Source organism: Balaenoptera physalus (genome assembly GCF_965194825.1).
Source record: "Balaenoptera physalus genome assembly, chromosome: 2".
In the NCBI taxonomy this organism is placed as follows: domain Eukaryota; kingdom Metazoa; phylum Chordata; class Mammalia; order Artiodactyla; family Balaenopteridae; genus Balaenoptera; species Balaenoptera physalus.
In genome coordinates, this window is record NC_138883.1 from 26,604,009 (window position 1) to 26,619,568 (window position 15,560).

The 15,560-nt window shown below is 51.3% G+C and overlaps 1 protein-coding gene and 1 long non-coding RNA gene across 8 annotated transcripts in view; one reads left to right on the forward strand and one right to left on the reverse strand.

Annotated features, from left to right (window-relative positions):
• LOC309655996 overlaps positions 1-14,310 on the forward strand; it is a 108,103-nt gene extending 93,793 nt beyond the window's left edge. Inside the window, exon 2 of the long non-coding RNA XR_014261117.1 lies at positions 14,180-14,310. This is a non-coding gene — a long non-coding RNA (uncharacterized lncRNA). The remainder of the gene's footprint in view (positions 1-14,179) is intronic.
• ESRRB (estrogen related receptor beta) overlaps positions 1-15,560 on the reverse strand; it is a 196,920-nt gene that overhangs the window by 141,576 nt on the left and 39,784 nt on the right. The gene's annotated exons all lie outside the window — the stretch shown is intronic.

Genomic DNA, 15,560 nt, shown 5'->3' on the forward strand with positions numbered 1-15,560 from the left:
TATTTTCTTGATGGATGAATGAATGAACGAATGAATGAAGAATCCAGGCAGTTACTATTTATAGAGTTCTTACTCTGAGCCAGAAAATATGCTAAGTAACAGCTGTCCAACAACTCTGTGGCATGAATGTTACTCTTCCCATTTTACAGATGAGAAAATCAAAGCTCAGGTGGACCGAATTCAAACCAGAACTCTTTGGTCCCATAGCCCATGTTCCTAAGCACCTGTTTCCTCATCTGGATTAATGGAGAGGATCCTATCACCTACCTCTCAGGGTAGCCAGTGACTGGGGAAGAAAGCGGGTGGAGGTATGTGTAACGTGTTATGTGTCGGGTGAAGGGATGCCTTTTCTGTGATCGGCAGTGTTTTCCCGGTCTTGGAAAGGCCTGGAGCTCGGTGGGCTTTGCTTGCAGGCCTGCTTAGGGCTCTTGCCAAGTTTTCCCCGACCCCCCACCTTTGCTCACCATGTTCCTTCTTCCCTGCTAGGATGCCACCTCTTCTGAAAGATGTGTGATCTGCAGAGGCAGAGGGGCCCGCTCCTCCCCGTGAATGCCCATTCTGCCGTCCAGTGAGCCCTCTGCTCTTCTCTGGTGGGTCCGTGTGTTAGCTCCTCCCCCGCACATACGTCCTGATGTCTCTAAGGTGAGGCTGAGCCTTGCTCTTCTGTTCACCCTTGTGGCCACCTCCGCCACCTGTCCTCCCATGTCCCAGCCAGCCTGGCATTCTGGAACTCCACCCCGGGGTCCCCGTCAGCCCACGCCCAGCGTCAACCAGGCCGATGGCCTCACGGGGTGCTCTCAGGGGCCATGAACTCTGGCCCCTTAGAGCATCACCTTCTACGCCATTCTCCAACAGACCTGGGGCTGTCCGTTCAGGGAAAGGTGAGTCTTGGTTTGTTAAAAGCACCTCACAAGAATTATCACCTAGGGACATTCTCAGATTATCCCCGAGCCTGTGGTGCCCAGTCTCATTCAGTTTTGAATGTTCTCACTTGCCTGTCTGAGTAGTTTAAAGAAGATCAACTTGACCACCAGAACTAGGTTCAAATTCTGGCTCTGAGAGACAGTGGGTGAGTTTATTCACCTCTCTGAGCAGGGATTAAGATCTCGGTCTAGAAAGGCTGTTTTGATCAATTAAATGCTTCGTAAAGAGCTAGCGTTGAGCCTCTGTTCCCCACTCTACCCTGGGAACCCTGGGGCCTGTACCTTCCTGGGACTTGGCCTGAGACCCCAGAGGCCGGAAGCATTTGAAAGCTTTAAAGCCAAGTCTCTTGAGAGAGAAGCGCTGGCCGCTGGGGTCTGGGAACAAGGTTCCAATGGTGTCAGGAGAGCTGGGAGGCCTTGTGGGACAGGAGGCCGCAGGGAGTGACCACAGGAACCGGTTACTGGAGGCCTGGCCAAAGGGGTGTGAACTTGCGGTATCTGTGAAAGAGGTCCGAATGTGGTACGAGGGTAGGGGCCATCAGGACAGGAGGCCCCCAGCCTGAGAACCAGTGAACGAAGCGCTGGGACGACGTCTAGACAAGTGAGCACCACGCAGCCCTCTCTTCTGAGAAACGGCAGGTCTCAGCAGGCACCAGGCACGTGCGGATTAGAGCGGGGTCGGGCAACCTCAATCTCAATTAACCCACCAAGCAGCTACCTGGGTGCAGGGCTGGGCCGAGTCTGGGTACTTCATGTGCCAACCTCCCAGCCCTGGAGGGAGGGGTGATTACACCATTCTCATGAGGAAACTGAGGCTTGGAAATAATAAACGATTAAATACACTCATAAGAGTGCAAGCATTCCAATCCAGGTCCCCGACCCTACGTGTGTTCCTCCCGTCGCCTCTGAGCCAGCGGAGCTCACCCGCGGCAGAGTTCGCCAGTCTGCTGCTCTGTACCTCATTTCCACCCCCGGCTCCACCGTCCCTGATGATTTTCAAAACTGCTGAGCAACAAGACTCACCCCGGAATGGCAGGAGGCTTTGTCTTTAGCCTTTGGTGATGTCAGCTGTCCCCACTCCCTAAATAAAGCTGCTCACCAGATGGATGGGAAGGCCGGAAAGGCAGGCCAGGAGTGAAACACATACATACCTGTACACATGTCAGTTCACGGCCACAGCAATCCCACGAGTGGTGGGACTATCCCCAGTTCGCAGTGACGGCAACTGAGCCCAGAGAGGATAAGCTACTTGTCTGAGGTCACAGAAACAGATGGACATGGAGCCAAGTAGCCAAGCCATAGGATTCAAACTTAGAACTTCCTTGCTCTTTCTACTGTGTCATTAAAAACACGGAGCAAAAGTGGAATTCAGAGCTATAGGAAAGAGAGAAGCCAGTATCAGGAGTTCAGGGCTTGGAGATGGAGATCCTTACATCTGTCCGTCTCCTGGCCTGGCCATTCCCCACGCCCCATCCCTGCAATCACTCTGAGGGCTGTTATCTGAGGCCACATCCGCTGCCCCTGGGTATCAGGGCCAGAGCGATTCCCTCCAGGTTGCTTGGAAAGGACGCTCTCCTTGGGTGAACGGCTGCTCACCAGGCCCTGCTGTCCTTTCCCTGCCTCCTGGGCTCCCCACCCTACCCCCGACTTGTTATCTGTCAGTACACGGTAATTAGAGATGTGGCATGCTTGATAAAGATTGCCGCCTGCCCCAAGATGGAACTGCCCTCTCGGACGTGTCTAATTAAAGTCCTGATTGATAAGATGAAGAAATCCCACCCGGATGCATGTGTGCCGGCCTCTCCCCTCCTCTGTGCACTCAGCCTCCTCATTATGGTGGCGAGGGAGAGAGATATAAAGGACCCCAGGAAATGCTCCTACAAACCAATCAATATGTCCTTTTGTGCGACGTGATGGGGCATGCGGCATGGCCTTTTGAACCGTTCCTGGGGTCGTGGAGACAGCTGTGCAGCTGGAAGAGCCCTCGTTGCCTCGGGCTGGCCAGGCCAGGGGGCTGTTCCTCCGCTCCAGCCTGGGTCTGCTCAGGGGATGCCGGGCCAAGGCGCCAGCCAGCCTGGCCCAGTTCTCCCACCCAGCCCGCCTTCTCCATACAGCGAACCATAGAATTCCTTGCAAAGAGCACACACATGTCCACACAGCTGGACGTCACACATCCTGAAGCAGCCTCAAGCTGGGTGGGCATGAACACGTACACTTGAGGTGGAGCCCAGAAGCCACGTGGGCCCCCCATGAGGTGCAAGTGGAAGGGGGAGAGAAGATGTTAATGATGATGTCCCGTCATCTGCGAGCACTCACCACCTGCCAGGCACATTGCCCAGCACATTTGTTATCTCACTTCATCCTCACAACAAATCCTGTCAGGCGGGTGCTGTTATTATTCCCAATTTAGAGGTAGGGAAACTGAGGCATAGGGAAGTTAGTTTACTGGCCCAGGGTCACAGAGTTGCAAGCTGCAACTTGACGCCACAGTTCATGCTGGCTGACACCCGTGATGCTACCGAGTGGAAACGAGCAACAGTTCCCAGTAGATTGTACCGTCCTTGGACACACGTATGTTATTTTAAAGAATTTTTAAGAGCCTAGAAATATACATAATAAATTCATGATACTTGTCACTGGGGAGGGAGTGTGGGGAATAAGGGAACCGGAGGATGGGCACAAAGGAGTCTCTAACTTACCCGAAATGTGGATTCTGTTGTTGTATATGTTTCCTGTTTTAACAACATATTATCAATCGTCGATTTTGGGTGGTAGATACATACTGTTTTCTGTACTGTTTTCTTAAAAACACTATTTTCTTTCTTTCTATTCTTTTTTTTTTTTTTAAAAAAACCCCTATTCCCCAAAGGAAAACAAAATGGTCTATACTCTTCTCTCCCAAAGTAGGGGAGAATACATGTGTTCTTATAAATACACTGCAATGTCCTTCCCAGCCCTGCCAAGGACAGGCAGTGGGGGGCTGAGACGCGCCCTCTTGTCTGTGAGAACACGCAGGTACCTGCGAGGGGCCACCACGCTTGAGTAATAGGTGACTGCGGTCAGGTGTGCCAATAGCTCAGCCCGGCTCTCCTGTGAGGCAGGGCTGGTGCCAAGGTGCCAGGGGGGCAGAGGGGCTGAGCCGCAGGCCGGGCATCCAGCAGTGCCCTCCTCCAGCAGCCAGGGTGCTCTGTTCCTGCCCACCCTAGGCCGGAGCTTCATGGGATGACACAGTGCTGTACCAGCTAATAAATAGAAGTAATTTGATTAGCTTTCTCTAACTGGTGATAAGATCCTGACAAACCCTTTTTAATGCGTTTCTGGAGCAGGATGAAATTGTTTCATTCGGAGAGTAGGGCCCCCGGGAGTCGCCCTGAAGCTCCTTTAGTGAGAGGTAAAAATATGCCAATCATTAATGAGGGGAGAATTACTGGAGACTTTAATACAATCAGAAAGAGGAGCCCTCAGGCAGCTTGGGAATAAAACCTGCCCTTAAATCTGAGAGAGGCGGCTGGAGGCGGGAGGAAGGAGGGGCAACACAGGAAGCAGAAGCCTCAGGCTCCCCTGGGCGGAACAGCCTCAGCCCTGTGGCTCGCTCCCCACAGGGCACACGCCACATCAGGGCCTCCTACCCCGGGGCAAGCAGGAGACACAGGACGGGGTGGTCAATAATGAGGCTGTGTCCACTGAGTGTCCCCTGGGTACAGTCCCCTCAAAACAACGACCAGGAGCTCCTAAGTTCCTAGCAAAGTCATTGACTGACTGAGGCCTCCTTCCTAGCGCAGCTGTGGGAACAGGAGCTTGGAAGAGTCCTTTCCCGGAGTGAAGAGAAAGATCGTTTCCATTGTAAAGAATTCCAGGTGATGGAGCTTCGGCCAGACAAAAGGTCAAGCACCTGCCCCCACCTCAACACCCTCCCCATCACCCATTCCCTAGAAAGTTCTATGGATTCCGCCCACAGTACCATGGAAGGTGAGAGGAGGACAAGGGGGTGAAAGTGGACCAGTCTTTTTCTAGAACTCCCTTGGTCAAGAAGCAGGGGTTGGAAGCACAGTAACATCTACCACTGTGTACCTTTTCTACCTGCCAGTGGTTTTCACAGACCCTCTCGTATGTCTTGAGCCAATCATTAATGGGCAGCTCAGGGAGACTGGCTCCATGGTGAACGTCCTCTACTCCCACCCACTGGACAGGCAGCCTCAGGGCCACTGCAAGTGATTTCTGTCTCTCATTGACACCTTCAGTCAGTGGCATCAGAGGGTGTCCATTCATCCTCTGAGGTTCACTCTCTCACGGCATCTCTTTCCATGCTTCTCATTTGCTCCACACCAGCTACCAGCCTCCTTGCTGTGCCTTGAACACACTGGGCACGTTTCTACCTCAGGACCTTTGCACTTGCTGTGTGTTCCCTATTCCTGACACTCCCTTCTCTGGACTTTTGCAGGGCACCCTCCCTCACCTCCTTCAGTTCTCTGCTCAACTGTAGTAAGGGCTCTCTGGCTCCCTTGTTTTCCTATTTCTCCATATACTTACCTATTTAATATACTAAATGCATTTTTTTATCTTAGGTTTGGTTCTGTTTTGTTTTAATCTGCTCCCTCTCACCCCGCAACACACGTGAATGTAAGATCCACGAGGGCAAGGACTTTCGTCTGTCTTGTTCACTACTGTATCCCCACACCCAGGACAGGCTAGCACATGTGTTGGGATGCATGAAGAGTGAGGAGGGTCCTTGGGGCAGACTCCCTACTCCCACTCCTGCCCTGGCCACATGGGGAGAAGCATGGGCTGCTGCTGACTGGCACCCCAGGGGGAAGACAATGGAAAGGAGGGGGGAGGCGCCGGCTATGAAGTGGGGTCATAGGGCGAGGAGGGCAGAGAGCAGTGGGCCCAAGAGCCCAGGAATAAGGGTCGATGGAGTTCAAAGATTGCTGAGAGGCAGGTACAGGCTCAAGGGGTCAGGGGCTGCTCATCAGCTTTTCTGCCCCCTCCATCTGAGACCAGCTGTCCGCCACCCGGTCTACTAACGCCTGTAAAACAATGCTCAGGAAGTCAGCCCAGGGCTGAGGCTAGCCTGGGCCAGGAGGCCCATTCAGTCAAGACTTGGTCTTAAGCCCTTGGACCAGTCCCTTCCCGTCCCTGGTCCTTGGTTCCTTTGGCTGAAACATGAGAGAGGTGCAGAAGAGGACCTCTGAGGCCTCCCAACAGGGCCTTCCGTGATTCCTGGAGGGTGTGGCGCGCAGCCTAGAAGTAGCTAGCAATGGCTGTCAACTAAAAGGCAGCAAGTTTCTGCAAATGGGGTGAAAAGGTCTTCTGACCTATTTTATACATGATAGTAGGCAGCTGCAGGGTGACACAGTATGGTTTAGAGCACAGACTCGGGTCAGGCTGCCTGGGTTTCGTTCCCAGCTCTGCTCTTTACTTGCTGTGCAACCTCAGACAAGTGACTTAACCTCTCTGTGCCTGACGTTCCTCTTTGGTAAAATGGGTTGAATAATAGTACCCATTCCATGTAGTCGTTGTAAAGATTAAATAGGATGGTATTACCTGTATTGGCAAAGTGGTTAGCACCTGACACATAACAAGCACCTAATAAACGTTGGTGGTTGCTATTATTAATTTATCACACCTGAGATCAGAGTTAGCCGAATCAGGACAGGGACTTCCTGGCAGGAAGCAGGTAAAGGCCCAACTTGGGAACCAGCCTCGTAACTATAAAGCAAGGGGGCAGAAAGTGACACAGTCTGAGAATTAGGCAACTTAGAACCAACCAGCCAGCAAGCATTTACTGAGCACCTGCTGTGTACAAGACACAAGGGCAGACACAAAAAGAAGCATGGGACACCTGTTGGTTTGTTTCATCTTCTCCACCAAACTGTAAACTCTGTGAAGGTGGAGAAATGGCTGTTTTCTCCACCACTGTAGCTGCAGCACCCAGCACAGTGCCTGGTGCAGATAGGTCCTTCATAAATGCTGGTGGAATCAATAGCATGTACACATTAAAGCATACTGGCTGCTGGTCCCTACAGCTTCTTTTATGCCTCCCACTTCAGCACTTCCCTTACAGTGAAAAGGTTTAGGGGCTGACCATTTGCCTTCCCCACTAGACGGAGCGAGCGTGCACAGCGCCTGGTGCATACTGGGTGCTCGGAGGTGGGGAGGATGGACAGAAGGACGGTCAGAGGGCAGCAGAAGTGCCAAGGGGATGGTGCAGACTTGGGTAATGTGATTGGAAAGGAGACCAGGAGCTGTTTGATGGTGACTGTCATTGTGGCCCGGCAGCCAGGGAAGGCTCATGGAGGAGATGGGATGCAAGCGGGACTCTCAAGAATACCAAGAAGGACGAGGGAGAGCATTCTAGACTGACTCAGTGCAAAGCTAGTCACCAAACAGGATGGGCCAGGACCCAGCAGCTGGCAGAAGGCGATCCAACGGGAACTAAGGTGCAGCTTCCTTCAGAGAAGGGCCAGCCAATCACCACGGTGAGGTCAGCCCAGAAGACCCGCTCCGTGTAACCAACCCCAAGCCTGACAGAGGCTCAGAGACAGAAGAACGACTCCAGGCCTTGGAGGACGGGCAGGTCAAATTCTCTGCAACCTCCATACCCACATGGCCCCTCACCACCCCCATGGTTCCCTGTCCCTGCCGTGGATCGGCCAGAACCCTCAGGGAGATGGTCAATTCTCTGCTACCCCCAGCTTCTGCCAGCCCTAGCCGATGCGCACCCAGTGTTTCTGGTTCCCCTAAGCCAGTAGCCCCCTTTTGGAAGAAAGTCATAGCCCAGAGAGAATGGCTTGCAGCGCACGGCACAGCCAGAGACTGGCGCCACAGCTAGACCCTCTCTGAAGTCGGGGAACGGTTCTGGCACCAGAATGGGGAATGCCTTGTGGGCTGGGAAGCCAGCTCCCCCCAACCCCCTAAGCAGACCCTTCAGGGGGGCCAGCCAGCAGGGGCTGCCTTGCTGCAAATGACTCCCTTTGTCATTCTGTTTTGTTATGATTAAAAATGCATGTCTCAGGCGAGGCCCTGGAGTGGAACCCGGTTGAAAATTGAATCATTAATATTCCCCCTCCAGCTGACGCCCGGGTGCTTCCCAGACGGCTGTGAGTGGGAAGCATGCAACAGTTTCAGAGTCAGAGCAAGACGGGGAAGACTGAGGGATACACCAGGCCTCCCACACGGGGCTCCCACCCCAGCCCTTGAGACGGGAACAGGTGTCAGGCAAAGTCTCAGCCCCTAGAATTTTCTCTCGGGTTTCTCAGGCTCTGCTCACGGAGCTGTAAAGGAAACCAAGCTCTTCGTGGTGTCTTGATGTGTCCACCCTGCTGGCCTCCTCTGCGGCCCCTCAGCACCCCGCCCGGCCACCAGCCTTTCCACTCTTCCTTCTGCTCTTTGTTTTCTGCCTTGAGTGAGTTCTCTTCCTTCAGAGATTTATTATTCTCACTTTTCTAATTCTTCTTATTAATAGCTAGCATCTAATAGCACTTTCTACCGGCCAGGCACTATTTTAGGTCTTTATGTTTATGAGCTTAATTCTCATAACAACTCCAAGGATAACAACTCCAAGGGATAGGTCCATTACTACCCCATTTTGCAGATAAAGAAACCAAAGCACAGAGGGGTTTAGCAACTTGCCCAAGGTCACACAGCTAGCAAGCGGCTCCAGACTTTGTACTCTTAACCTCTGGACTTGTGCTGTCAAATACAGCAGCCACTAGCCACACGTGGCTATTGAGCACTTGAAATGCAGTTGTTAGTCTGAATTGAAAAGTGCTGTGAGTGTAAAACAGACACAAGAGTTGGAAGATTTAGTACAAGAAAAAGAATGTAAAATATCTCAGTAATAATTTTTACATTGATTACATGTTGAAATGATATTTTGATATATTGAGTTAAATAAAATATATAATTAATTTTACTTGTCTATTTTGACTTTTTAAAAATGTGGCTACTAGAAAAATTTAAATTACCCAAATGGCTTCCATTTGTGGCTTGCATTATATTTCCACTGGATAGCACTGCTCTAGCCCACACAGATCCTAATTTAGCTCTCTCCCAGTTACTCAGGCTGAAGCTTAAATGTCACCTCCTCAGAGTAGCTGTCTCCATCCCCAGAGAGAGGCTGCCCCAACCATCCTCTTATTTACTTGTGTAACACTGGATTCTCCCACTATGCACAAAATAGATGCTTCATGAATATTTGTTGAAAGAATGATCTGTAAATTGGCGGGGGCAGGGGGTATAGGCAAGACTGGCTTTTTGAGTTTTCTGACTCTTAAGCTAGTTTGAGAGGCAGGGACCAAAGCCACAGTGCCCCAAGGCAATGACCATCGAGGGACTTCCCGTGCTCCCAATGCAAGGGGCCTGGGTTCAATCCCTGGTCGGGGAACTAGATCCCACATGCATGCCACAACTAAGAAGTCTGCACGCTGCAACTAAAGATCCCACACGCCGCAATGAAGATCCCGCATGCCCCAACTAAGACCTAGCACAGCCATAAATAAATAAATATTAAAAAAAAAAAAAAAGGCAATGACCATTATTGGGAGGTCTGGGGGCTGGGCACCAGGCCTCCTAAACTCTGTTCCGTGGGCCAGACCAAGTCCAAGACCAGGGAGACTCCCAGTCAGCACAGCCAGGGAGGCACCCCTCACCCCCTGCCCCCCAGGCTCTAGGAACCACCATAGCGCCTCCCCATCAGAACCACAGAGACAGGGGCAGGGCTGAGAGGGAACAAGGCTGGGCCTCCGTCTCTAGGTCAATGTGGAGATCTCCCAGTTAGCCCCTGGACAAGAGGACAGGGTGCTGCCCAGCACAACAGCGCCCCTTCCGCCCTCGTCCCACCTCTCACTCCCTCCCATCATCCTTCAACTTGAGACCTTGGAGGGTCCCAGTACAGCCTCGCTTGTCCTGCTTCACAAGCAAGTAAAAAAACTGGGTGAAAGCAGGGGCGTGAAGCTCCCTCCCCAGCCCCTCACATGTCCCCCTCTCCACCCCCATGTCTTTTTTTTTTTCATTGAGCTATAGTTGATTTACAATATTAAACAAGTTTCAGGTGTACAACATAGTGATTCACAATTTTTAAAGATGATACTCCACTTATAGTTATTATGAAGTATCGGCTATCTTCCCTGTGCTGTAATATATATCCTTGTGGCTTATTTATTTTATACTTAGTAGTTTGTACCTCTTAATCCCACCCCTATGTCTTTAAGGGCAGGCACTAGACAGCTGGAGCCCTCACCACAGCCAGCTCTGTGCTATGAACCTCACAGGTATTAACTCACATGAGATAGGGACTCCTTCATCCCAAGTTGACGGATGAGGAAACTGAGGCACGCAAAGGTGTATAGCTGATAGAGCCAGGATGTGACCTCAGGTCTTCTGATTCTAGAGCCCACGATCCTATCCACTGGGTGGCCACCACAGGGCACTAAAGCCAGGGGAAACGTTCAGCTCAGAGGCAGGCTGTGAGGAGTCAGGCAAGGGCTGGTCCATTTCTAAGGTCCCCTGACAAGTTCCACCTGGCGGATTTGAGATTGCAGCTGCAGGGGAGAGGGAGGAGTCTGGGAAAGCCTATCCCTCTCCCTTTGGCCCCCTGGAGGTCCCTGTTCGGGTCCAGGCCATTTCCCTTGAGTTCCAAGCTGAGGGTTTACCCTAACACCTCTCCTCCAGGGTAGGGCAAGGCCATCCACAAGCTCTCTAGCAGGGCTGCTGTGCTGTTGATTTGGGGGCACAAGAGATGAAGACTGAGCCCTCGGCTGCCAGTCAGGCCCTCCATGGGCCGGCCTCCCCCTCCATTCCCAGAATTGCCCTTGAGTCCTCAGCACGCCCCCTCACCCATCCCCCCTCCCACAAGACCTGACTCCTTTCACCCCCAGTCCCAGGATTCACCCTGTGCCTTTGCCCATGCTGTTTCCCCCACTGGGCTCACCCTCCCTTCCTGCCTCTCTACCTGTATTTGGTTTCAGATGGAAGCTCAGCTGGAATTCTGAATCCCTCACAAAGCCACCTGACTACCCAGCCCACGGCTGCCAGGGAGGGGCTCTCCAAACTTTTATTCCCAGGCCCTGCTCACTGTGGGAGAAATGGGTCAGGGAGAGTGCGCCAGACAGAGCAAGGGGGCAACCCGACCTGGGGTCACCTCAGCCTCATTTTAGGGGTGCACTCAGCCACCTCTGTGGCCCCTGCAGACTTGGAAGGGTCTTTGAGTTGTCACCCATACCGTTCTGCCAACAAAAGTGTAAGGCAGCTCTTTGGGGCATTCTAACTGGCGACCCTCTGCCACTGTGTCCAGGCTGGATGACAGTCAAGGTCCAAGAGTTCAGCCCTTGGGAAGACAGAGGCCTGGCTCCAGGGACCCCACCACACAGCCTCAGCCCCTCAGGCCCCAGAGGTAATGGAGCGTGTGCTTCCCTGAGCCCAGAGCCTCTTCAGAATCCAGGGCCCCTCCCTGCGCCGTGGAAAGTCTGGATGCCTTGCCACTTGGTGGCTGCTGCCCTGCCGGGGGCTGACAAACCGTGTCACTCACCCGCCGTGGGAAGCGGGTGCCCAGCCAGTCGGGGAGACGGGAGCGAGCAGGTGCATCGTTCATTCGCTCCTCTGTTCCCCACCCCTTTGCCCCAGACCCTCACCCCGCCCCACCTTCAGCCACACTCAGTCCCCTCCCCCCTTACCCTTCCTCCCTCCCCCACCCCACCTCCCCAAGGACAAGCAAAGTTATTACAATAATGAATTAGCCAACCCGCTTACTGCCGCCACTGGCGAAGACAATTATCCCCCCGCACATCCCTAGCCGCTGCTGGCTCCCTCGTAAAGACAGGCTTTTGGGGCCGCTTTGTGCTTTGATTGGAAATGAAGAGATTGCTAATTAGGGAACACCTGCTGGGACCCGGGCTGGCTGGAACAACGGCAGGACCGGGGCGGACGGAGCGGCCATTTAAGGCAGGGCTGCGTCCGCGTGCCCAAGGGGTGGGGGGAGGCAAGAGGGAGCAGGAGGGCCAGCGCCGCATGCGCACCCCAGTGATTTAATCTGACTCCCCGTCACTCCCACCTCGAAGCTGTAAACAAAACCCAGACATCTTATGGAGCTTTTCACCTTTTAAAGGATGCTAATTTGTTTATGCGTGGCTGTAGTTCTGCCTGTGTTTGCACAGGTCAGCGCCTGGCTTGGGCTGAGCGGTGTCTGAGATGCGCACAGCTGTTTCCAGCTGCGCCAGCTAGTGTGGAGGGGCACACAGCCTCCAGCTCCCTGCAGAGGGACAGGGATGGGGAATTGGCACACAGGGGTGACCTGCTGGCACCGGCACTGCCTGGTGGTGGTGACAGTCAGGGACATGAGGTCAAAGGGAAATTAAACCTGAAATTGACTTGATTATTTATTCTTCAGCTGGGAACCACCTCCTTCTCCTCACTCTTTCCTGGGCCCTGGGAAAACAAGCTTATCGGTGGCCCCTTTCCCAGAATGAAAATCCAATTTTACACTGGAGTTAGTGGGGCATGGTGGCCAAACAAGTACGCAATTGCTTTTGCCTGAGTACCGTAATACCCCGGCGACAAGCCCCCGACTCACTCTCCCAGCCGTGGCCCAGGCTGAGCCGGCAGCTCCCTTCACAACCGGACCTTTCACTCATCGCTCCCTCTCTGAACTGGATTCACGAAAGTGTTTTGAGCAGCTATTGTGTGCACTGAGGATTACACACACACACACACACACACACACACAAACACACATCTCTTTAGGACATTCTTTTGAATATTTGCAACACAGTTTCAAGAGATCTCAGCTCTGGCAGGAAGACACTTCACTCTAACTCCAGGGAGAGTGTAGAAGGGGGCGCAGGGTCCATGGTGCACCAGGGCCAGAGAGGTGACTTCTACCAGAGGGGGCGTGAGGGAGGGCTTCTCGGAGAAGGGGATAAACAGTCGTAAGTGTGCCTGTGTGACCTGGGACACAGGAGTGCAACTCAGCCTAGCCTGTGTTCAGGAAAACAGTGTTTCAGCAGAGCTAGCGACTGGGACTCAAGGGCAGTGAAGGGCAGGAGGGAGGTGGAGGTGAGGGCGGAGCCTAGGGGGTGTGCTGGGGGCTAAGTGGGGCCTGGGCCACGGAGGAACATAGGATTTGTACACACCCAGGCTATTTAGGCTGCCTGCTGCTCCTGTGCCTGGATCGGGGGGACCATCCAGAGTCATCCAGAAGATGGTGGTCCTGGACCCTGACTCGGGGGGGTTTCAGTGGCCTTCCATCCAGGACAGCTCACTGCTGGGCCAACTCTTGATGCTTCCTCACTCGCCTCTACCTTCTACGATTTTGATTTCTAAAACACATGAGTACATTTGCCCACAGAATGGAACATTTGCTAAAATGCATGAAAAGTCTCCCAGCAACCCTGCAGTTCACTCCAGGAGGTGAGGACCCTCACAGAGTCCTGTATTGGCCTGAGCACTAGACTGAGAGTACTCTGACCACTGGCCTCAGTTTTTCCACCTACAGAATGGGGAAGTATTCATTACTTGTTTGGGGTCTCCTACAGCTTTGATATTCCATAATTCCACTAAGCATTGCACAGTGTTGAAATGCAGTGCAGGAATGGCTGTTAAAAGTATAAGTGTTGGGCTTCCCTGGTGGCGCAGTGGTTGAGAATCTGCCTGCCAATGCAGGGGACACGGGGTTCGAGCCCTGGTCTGGGAAGATCCCACATGCCGCAGAGCAACTAGGCCCGTGAGCCACAATTACTGAGCCTGCGCATCTCGAGCCTGTGCTCCGCAACAAGAGAGGCCATGATAGTGAGAGGCCCGCGCACTGCGATGAAGAGTGGCCCCCGCTTGCCGCAACTAGAGAAACCCCTCGCACAGAAATGAAGACCCAACACAGCCATAAATAAATAAATAAATAAATAAAATTAAAAAAAAAAAAGTATGAGTGTTACCAGAAATAAATCCTTGCAAATATGGTCAAATGACTTTCTATCAGGTTGTCAACACCATGCAATAGGGAAACAGTCTTTTCAACAAATGGTGCTGAGAAAACTGGATATCCACATGCAAAAGAATGAAGTTGGGCCCTTACCTGACACCATACATAAAAATTCACTCGGGGCTTCCCTGGTGGCGCAGTGGTTGAGAATCTGCCTGCCAATGCAGGCCACATGGGTTCGAGCCCTGGTCTGGGAAGATCCCACATGCCACGGAGCAACTGGGCCCGTGAGCCACAACTACTGAGCCTGCGCGTCTGGAGCATGTGCTCCGCAACAAGAGAGGCCACGATAGTGAGAGGCCCGCGCACCGCGATGAAGAGTGGCCCCCGCTTGCCGCAACTGGAGAAAGCCCTCACACAGAAACGAAGACCCAACACAGCCATAAATAAAATAAATAAATAAATAAATTTAAAATGACACCTTATTACTTGTAATAAATATCAGAATTTCTTTAAAAAAAAAAAATTCACTCAAAGACCTAAATGTAAGCCCTAAAACTATAAAACTCTTAGACGAAAACATAGGGCAAACTAGATATTGCAATGATTTCTTGAATATGACACCAAAGGCACAGGCAGCAAGAGAAAAAAAGAGACAAATTAGAATTTATAAAAATTAAAAACTTCCATACATCAAAGGACACCATCAACGGAGTGAAAAGGCAACCTACAGAATGGGAGAAAACATCTGCAAATCATATATCTGATAAGGGATTAATATCCAGAATATATACAGAACTCCTAAAACTCAGCAACAAAAAGCCCCAAACAACCCAACTGAAAAATGGGCAAAGGACTTGAATAGATATTTCTCCAAAGAAGATATACAAATGGCCAATAAGCATGTGAAAAGATGCTCAACATCACGAATAATTAGGGAAATGCAAATCAAAACCACAATGAGATACCACCTCACATCCATTAGGATGGCTACTGTCAAAAAAAAAAAAAAAAAAAACCAGAAAAAGTCAAGTGTTGACGAGGATGTAGAGAAATTAGACTCTTGTGGACTGTTGGTGGGAATGTAATATAATTCAGCCACTGTGGAAAACAGTATGGCAGTTCCTCAAAGCATTAATAATAGAATTACCATATGATCCAGCAATTCAATTTCTGAAGAATTGAAAGCAGAGTCTCAAAGAGTTATTTGTACATCCTTGTTCGCAGCAGCATTATTTACAATAGCTAAGACGTAGAAGCTCTCTAAGCATCCGTTGGCAGATGAATAGATAAACAAATGGTGGTATGTACATACAATGGAATACAATTCAGCCTTAAAAAAGAAGGAAATTCTAATGCATTCTACAACATGGATGAACCTTGAGAACATAATACTATGTGAAATAAGCCAGTCACAAAAAGACAAATACTGTATGATTACACTTATATGAGGTAATTGAAGCCATCGAAGTCATGGAGACAGAAAGTAGAACTATGATTGCCAGGGGCTGGGGGAAAGCGGGGGTAGGAATTTACTGTTTAATGGCTACAGAGTTTCAGTTTTACAAGATGAGAAGAGATCTGGAGATGGATGGTGGTGATAGTTGCACAAAAATATGAATGAACTTATCACTTAAAAATGGTTAAGATGGTAAATTTTATGTTATGTGTATTTTACAATTTAAAAAAAGCTGGCAAACAAAGCAAGAAAGCTGCAACACAAC